Here is an 8,755-nt window from a genome sequence, read left to right as displayed (position 1 = left end):
AATGCATGTAAATGCATCGTTGCATGCATACATACACCGTTAGGAAGAGTAAATGCATGTAAATACGTCATTGCATGCATATGCCTCATAGTGCGGAAGAGGGAAGGATGCATACGCATTGTTGGATGCATTTACGTCATAGTTAGGAAGAGAGAAGGATGCATACGCGTCATTGGATGCGTTTACATCATAGTTAGGAAGAGGGAAGGATGAATATGCATTGTTGGATGCATTTACGTCATAGTTAGGAAGAGGGAAGGATGCATACACATCTTTGGATGCGTTTACGTTATAGTTAGGAAGAGGGAAGGATGCATACGCGTGGTTAGATGCATTTACGTTGTAGTTAGGAAGAGGGAAGGATGCATACACATTTTTGGATGCGTTTACGTCATAGTTAGGAGGAGGGAAGGGCGTATACACATCATTGGATGCATTTATGTCATAGTTAGGAAGAGGGAAGGGCGCATATGCATTGTTGGATGCGTTTACATTGTAGTTAGGAAGTGGAAAGGATGCATATGCTTTGTTGGATGCGTTTACATCATAGTTAGGAAGAGAAAAGGATGCATACACTTCATTGGATGCGTTTACTTTGTAGTTAGGAAGAGGGAAGGATGCATATACATTGTTTGATACATTTACATTGTAGTTAGGAAGAGGGAAGGATGTGCTTGTGTTGTTGCCATTTGAAACGTAGGTGTAACCCCAAAATGTCTAAAAGTGTAAGATAGCTTTGTGAGTCTGCTTGCACAAGGAAAGAAAGATGAATTTAGCTTTAGTTCATTTCAATCTATGGTGGTGTCACAAAAGTTGTTTTTTTGGAGGATTCAAGTTGTTCCTGATTGGCCATAATCTGGCCATGGATTGAGTAAATGAATTGTCCATAAGAGAAGTTTGTTTTAAAGTTACTGTATTTAAATAATTTCTAGTTGTTAAGATGTCTACCCTCAACGGGCTGGGAAAAAAGCCCGTTTGATGCTTATTCATGTGAAAGTTTCCCTCTACAGCTAGGGAAAAAGAACGTTTTATGCTTATTCGTGTGAAAGTTTCCCTCTACGGCTGGGGAAAAAGCCTGTTTAATGCCTATTTGTTTCCCTTGAGACTGGAGTAAAGCCTAGTCTATCTTTTCATTCGTTTGAGAGTCCTCCGTACAAAGGAGACTCTGGAAAAAATTTCGCAGCCATTTTATGGCGAGGATGGTCATGGACGACCATCCCTTCTTCAACGAATCCCTAGTAGGCAGGGTTAAGCGAGAATGGGGAAATTTATTTTTCTTTTTGGGGTAGATAATGAGAGATCACACTGGTTGTGTGAAGAGCAAGGTTAATTTGCAGTCTATTATGTTTCGGTCTATTTCTTATTGTTATCAATCATAAGTCTATGCAGTCAATCTTAATCTGCAAGTTAAGGAGATGCTGGATAGATTGCTGAAAGTTGGTTTCATAGCACCCATAGAGAATTCGGATTGGATTTCTTCGATCGTCATTGTGGAGAAAAAGAACAAGAAGCTGAGGATTTGTGTGGACTACAAGAAGCTAAATGCGGCTACCATCCTGGATGTTTCCACTGCCATACATGGACTCAATTCTGGATGATGTAGCAGGGCATGATATCTATTCTTTTCTGGATGGGTTCAGTAGGTATAATCCGATTGATGAATATAATCTATTCTATGTCTTTTGTGGTAATGTGCATGGAAGATGCCAATGATGAATATAATCTGCTGTTGGGCAGACCCTAGTTGCGCCAAGCAAAGGTGCAGCATAGCTGGGAGTTTAATCAGATGAGCATTTGTTGGGAGTGCAAGAAAGTGAAGGTCTCCTTGCGAGAATGTAGTCAACTCAGAAGTGCAATCTGGCCGGTGATTTGCAGAAACAATGAATATGGTGGAAGAGTTGGAGGATGATGAGGAGGAATAATTTCTTAAGGAAAATGCCAAGTTGATACCACTCTGTTCAGTGGATGTGGCATACATAGCAGCAAAATATGCGGTGGCTAGCCCAGTAGTATGTTTGACGACAGCGAATGCAGGGAAAGTTCTAGTGGAGAATATGCTGGCAATCGATGGATTTGAGTCGGAAGATGATATGAAAACTATTTTATAAAAAGAACGTGTGTTCGATGTGCAGATGAGAAGAATCACAAGGGTTGAGGAAGATGTCTTGGAAACAAATTTTTTGGGACATGATAATGTGTCAAAGCAAGGCAAAGTCAGCACGCTATTGGAAGCATATTTTTGCACACAGCTAGTCAAATTGCTCAAGGAATTTTGGGATGTGTTTGCATGGGATTAATTGAAATGAAGGGGTTGGATCCGCAGTTCTATCATCATCAGTTCACTTGAAGCAGGATGCAATTCCGTCTCGACAGCAACGGTATCGCATGAATCTGCATGTGGCAAAGCAAGTTAAGGAGATGCTGGATAGATTGCTGAAAGTTGGTTTCATAGCACCCATAGAGAATTCGGATTGGATTTCTTCGATCGTCATTGTGGAGAAAAAGAACAAGAAGCTGAGGATGTGTGTGGACTACAAGAAGCTAAATGCGGCTACCATCCTGGATGTTTCCACTGCCATACATGGACTCAATTCTGGATGATGTAGCAGGGCATGATATCTATTCTTTTCTGGATGGGTTCAGCACTATAATCCGATTACTAGTATGTTAAGAGGGTAATCAGTCGCATATCAATTACTTAGGTTAAGTAGCGTGATCCACATGGCAACCACGATGTTTCTTGCCATGATGGTTCTTGGATGATGAGGTTGCATGGGCACACGTTCTCATGGTCCTCCTGAGTCGGTTGTGCCATCTACTCGGAGGTCACTACGTGGGCGTGCAGTGGCGGATCATGACTCTTCCGAGGAGGAGCTCCTCCTGGGGCAGATCCGTTGGGAGGTCATGGGGCATCCAGTTTAGTTCCTAGGCGGTGGACACGGTCTTGCCCGCGTCTTGGCCGCCTATATGCCGCCCATGGGTGGGGCGACTGGTTGTAACACAACTGCATTTGCCAAGGGGTGCCGCACACCAATTGTTTCCTCAAACAGCACTGGCTCAACCGCAAGTTTTGGTGATGGCGGTGGCAGCAAAGTATCCAAAATTTTAGCGAAAGTCAGATGAGGATCCTGATGCGCATGGTTGGAAGTTTGACAAGATTTATGGGTTGAATGTACCAGCTCCACTGGTACAATAGCATAAAGAGTCAGTATTTGCATCTACTCTGAGTGGTAAAGCATCCAGATGGCTGTCAAAATACTCGGTAGATCATTTCTTGTATTATGATGTTGTGCGAGTGGATTCTTGCGGCGTTTTTGGGTAGAGAAAATTGTAGTGCAAAACTTGAAAAACTACAGATTCTCAAACAAGGCGAGTGCACGTCGGAGGTGCTCAATGAATAATTTTTGAAAGGTCTGTCGAAGGATCTTCGGACAGCATTGGCTATCGTGGATAAAGTCAATAGAGCACTGTTGGATGTGCTTGCAAGGGTAATCTTGGCAGGAGAGTCGTTGGAAGATGATGACAGATCCACTAAAATGAAGACAAAGAAGAAGGTAGGGAAAAGTTCATCGCATGGCAAATAGTGCAAGAGCTTTGATGAGGATTCCGATGCAGAGAGTGGGGAGAGTGCTTCAGATGATACTATTAGCACTAATTCTAATGAGGATCCTGTGAAGGAGACTCAGAAATCTCATAAAAGTGGGAAGGTAAATACAAGTACAACAGGGGATCAGTTGCAGCTAAATCTATGAAGAAAATTTGTTGCTCTTTGTGTCGCAATCCGGGTCATTAAGCCACTGACTGTGCTTTGAATAACAAATGGTGTGCAATCTCCACAACTAACACACATAACACCACTGAGTGTTACTATAATGGCTTGGCTCAAAAAGCTCGGCCTACCTCTCAAATGAACATTCCTGGGAAGGAGAAGGAGGGACCGGATTAGAGAGTTGCATGGGCACTGAACACAAGAAGTTTAGAAGGCCCTACACATGTGGTGGACGCGGCGGTGGAGGCCATGGTTGCCATCAGGGTGGCGGTCGATTGTCCAAAAATATGCTTATTATGCATGTAGGAAGGTAATTGGTGGCAAGATTTCCCGATAGCACAAGAATATGATCCAAAGAAATGAGAGAAACAAGCTCAGGCCGGAGGCAAGCAACCAAGTGTGTTCATGGTGCAAATCGAGCCTTTAGAAGGCGCAGTGGAGCCGAAAGTCTGCATAGTCATGTGTTCGGGGACAAAGTTAAAAAATCCTACCAAAGCACAGGAAGAGGTGTGCCAGCAGGTGCATGCTTGGGTGCAGGAGCAATCACCTAAGGGGGACACAAGACAAGTGCTAATGAAAGTACAATTTTGGAAAGCTGTAACAGTGATCATGGATGGCAATATGCCAACATATTCACAAACGCAGGTGTTAGAAGGATCTACATTGTAGCCTCAATAGTAGCTGCAAACAGAGGAGGATGCTTGGGATGGGCCAATGTTGGAAGCAAAGATTCAAGTCAAACTTCGTAAATTACCACGGGTAGTGCCCAACTTTCATAAAGCTTTGCTACCATTGGTGGCTTTGAGTAAACAATTGCCAGATATGGGAGATGATGCCATTCAGATTGCACAAGCTGACCTAGTACCCAAAGCGCCGGTGTGGCGGATACCCGCATTCTAAAAATTTATGTGGGCTACAAAGGCTTGGTGATCGATCAGGTACTAATTGATGGTGGGGCAGGAGTCATCATTGTGACTCGGAAGACTTGTGAAGAAATGGGATGATTGGAGTGGCTTCCTGCACCTTTTCTAGTATGAATGGCAGATCAAAGATGAGTGCGGCCTCTTGGGATTCTCAAAGGGATTGTGTTGGACATAGGGGGAGTCTCATTTTCTATGTCTTTTGTGGTAATGTGCATGGAAGATGCCAATGATGAATATAATCTGCTGTTGGGCAGACCCTAGTTGCGCCAAGCAAAGGTGCAGCATAGCTGGGAGTTTAATCAGATGAGCATTTGTCGGGAGTGCAAGAAAGTGAAGGTCTCCTTGCGAGAATGTAGTCAACTCAGAAGTGCAATCTGGCCGGTGATTGCAGAAACAATGAATATGGTGGAAGAGTTGGAGGATGATGAGGAGGAATAATTTCTTAAGGAAAATGCCAAGTTGATACCACTCTATTCAGTGGATGTGGCATACATAGCAGCAAAATATGCAGTGGCTAGCCCAGTAGTATGTTTGACGACAGCAAATGCAGGGAAAGTTCTAGTGGAGAATATGCTGGCAATCGATGGATTTGAGTCGGAAGATGATATGAAGACTATTTTAGAAAAAGAATGTGTGTTCGATGCGCAGATGAGAAGAATCACAAGGGTTGAGGAAGATGTCTTGGAAACAATTTTTTTGGGACATGATAATGTGTCAAAGCCAGGCAAAGTCAGCACGCTATTGGAAGCATATTTTTGCACACAGCTAGTCAAATTGCTCAAGGAATTTTGGGATGTTTTCGCATGGGATTAATCGAAGTGAAGGGGTTGGATCCGTAGTTCTATCATCATCAGTTCACTTGAAGCAGGATGCAATTCCGTCTCGACAGTAACGGTATCGCATGAATCTGCATGTGGCAAAGCAAGTTAAGGAGATGCTGGATAGATTGCTGAAAGTTGGTTTCATAGCACCCATAGAGAATTCGGATTGGATTTCTTCGATCGTCATTGTGGAGAAAAAGAACAAGAAGCTGAGGATGTGTGTGGACTACAAGAAGCTAAATGCGGCTACCATCCTGGATGTTTCCACTGCCATACATGGACTCAATTCTGGATGATGTAGCAGGGCATGATTTCTATTCTTTTCTGGATGGGTTCAGCAGGTATAATCAAATCCGGATGGCTCTGGAAGATCAGGCCAAAACAACCTTACTCACTCCCCACACTCACTCCTTCTCAATATTCACTCCCTAATCCTAAGTGAAGGTCCTTGGTGGTCCCTGACCCCTGGCTACCCTCGAGAGCCTTGGAATCCCCGTTCCAACCTCTCAACTAAAACTAAATAAAATGAACAATGGGAGATCCTAACCTATCACAAACACACAAAGAGCTCAAGGTGGATACTCTAGCCTAAGTCCGCACTCCTTGGTAGCGGCGCCATTGTTTGCGGATCGCCGCGACGGGTGTCTATAGGATAGTTTTCACAAACAAACATTAAAATGTCAGATTTGGGGGAGCTACCCGGCTAGTGCATGGAAGCTACGTGGGCGTGTCAAGCACCATGGCATCACACCTATATACTAAGAGATGATGGACAAGCGATCAAAGTAACCAACACACTCATAAACAAAGATACAAAGTCCCCAGGAGGTGGTGTAAGACTAGCCCATGGCACATGCCGCGCATAATGATGTGTTAAAAATGTGTTGGTATGCTACCACCAAGGTGGATATGGTGGTAAAGCTAGCGCGAACGAGTGGCCACATTGACTTAAGAAAAAACACAGATTTTGAATGGCCTATTTTTGCCTCTGATTTCTGCCTCTGATAGGCAGTCTTCATGCGATTCCTTTTGATCACTATCTCTCTCCTCTGCTGTCAAGATTCATCCCTTTCCAAAATTAAACTGGCCACATTGGCCATTGTAAGATCTGCAAACTCTATACTGGAGCCCGCACTAGCCGCTGCTTTCCCTCTATCATCTGCCTTTGGAAGAGAAGTAGTCGACGTTCTTCCTTCATCGTCTGACATCATCAATGATCCAAATTACGATACGCTGGTAAACCTCGTTACTATTGTTGTCTGTATATAAATATATATATATATATATATATATATATATTACAGCAAGGGTGCATTATTGAAAGCCATTCACTTTCACATACCGTCTCCACAAAGAGTACAACAAAGAAACAAAGCTGTAAAGCTAGCATTATTATACATTGTACAATAAATTTGGTCACGTGGGCTATAATTCACTTTCCCATAGTTTCTTTCACATTCCCGTACTCGATAAAACAAAAACTATTCCGAAGGATGTCGCAAAAATGATCACTTCAAGACAATTGTGCATTGTTTAAATTGTAATGTAAATTTGGTCACATGGGCTATTCACTTTCTATACTTTCTTTTACTGCTTCCACAAAGTTCACACAACAAAGCACGAAAGTTGTCCTTTTTGCATCCTGATCTCCAAGTTCCGATCTTTTCTCTTATTGTTGATGATATTCAGAGGATGTGGAATATGCTTAGTAGATGCTGGTATGGTTCATATGGATTGCGAGTAACGAATGTGTGTGTGTCTGATAACAAGGGTGCATTATTGAAAGCCGTTCACTTGTCTCCACGAAGAGTACAACAACGCAACAAAGTGTCAGGCTAGCATCATTATACATTGTACAATAAGTTTGGTCACATGGGCTATAATTCACTTTCCAAGGGTTGCTTTCACATTCCCATACTTGGTTTAAAAAAAACTATCCCTAAGGATGCCGCCAAAAAGACAAGTGTGCATTGTTTTTACGTCCTTTTTACATACTCTCCAAGTTCCATACCTATCTTTTCTAGAGCCCTATCACAAAGCAGAGTGGAAAAATAACTTTAAACCTTTCAACTTTTTAATGATTCACGAGACGGCCACTTTTCTTCACTTTTCTCCAACAGAGAAGGTACCATAACTGTGAGAGACATTTTTCTTCAACAGAGAAGCTACCGTAACTTTTCTCCAACAGAGAAGCTACCGTAACTGTGAGAAACATTTTTCCCCACCTTGTGGCTCCTTTCAGCAATGCATTGATAGCCAAAGGGGGATTGACGGCAGGTTTCGGCTCCTCCGTTTCTTTCACGGGCAACCAGAGCGATGAAGGGTACAAGTTCAAGTTGACAGCGCTCTCGTCATCCGCCTCCGAGAATATCACCTTGGAGACTGCTTTCACTGTCACCAACACCGAAACCGAGAAGAAGCTTGGGTGGCAATTTAGTGCTTGGCACCGCTCCGTTGTCCTTTCCTTTGTGGACGATGACGATGCCACCGAGTTTCACTTGGCTAGAGCTTGTAATGTCCCCTTGCCTTGCCCAGAGACCACGGGCGCCCGCTGCGAAAGCTACTTCTTCCTCACTCCCGCCCTCGTTGGCCTCACCGGCATCGGCTCAAACTCCGGTTTTGCATTCTCCTGGATTGTGCCTTCTGGCTCTGAATCTTCAGGGAACCTGCCCCTCCTCCTACGCAGGGTCTACTAGAACAACATCAATATTCTCCTGCGGAGGATTGTGGTTGTGCCACAGTTTCAATAAGTAGCAGCTTCAGTTGCAACTTCTTTTGTGTGTGTGTGAGAGAGAGAGAGAGCTTGCAACTTCTTTTGTGTGTGTGTGTGTGTGTGTGTGTGTGTGTGTGAGTGAGTGAGAGAGAGAGAGAGAGAGATTGTGCAATTCATTGAGCTTATTACATTTGACAACTAGGTATGCACGCCTAAACTCTGCTAAGAAAATTATACGCACCACACAAAGCGACAAATTAACAAACACTGTGATTTGTAATTTTTAGTAGCTTCGCGTATTAAAGAATGGACAAAAATTACATGGAAGTTATTTAGGTGTTGCTAGTTGTTGTATAATGCTAGGTAGTGGAATGGGAGTAAAGAGTTGAGAACCATTCAATTTGTCTTAAACAGAGTTGTGATGAGTATGTGGCATCGTTGTTGTTGTCATTGAAGATAGGTTTTAAACAAGTGCCACTCAAAAAACAAAAGCGAAATTAGTTACACAAAGAGTTTAATTTGTAAGGCA

General features: G+C 43.2%; 1 pseudogene; it reads left to right on the top strand.

Annotated features, from left to right (window-relative positions):
• The first annotated feature begins 5,789 nt into the window (after positions 1-5,789).
• LOC147622549 (uncharacterized) lies at positions 5,790-8,286 on the top strand (annotated as a pseudogene).
• The last annotated feature ends 469 nt before the right edge of the window (positions 8,287-8,755 follow it).

This window comes from Cibotium barometz, chromosome 28 (genome assembly GCF_041138505.1).
Source record: "Cibotium barometz isolate CiBa-2024 chromosome 28, ASM4113850v1, whole genome shotgun sequence".
Lineage (NCBI taxonomy): Eukaryota > Viridiplantae > Streptophyta > Polypodiopsida > Cyatheales > Cibotiaceae > Cibotium > Cibotium barometz.
This window is presented reverse-complemented; position numbering and strand designations above follow the sequence as displayed.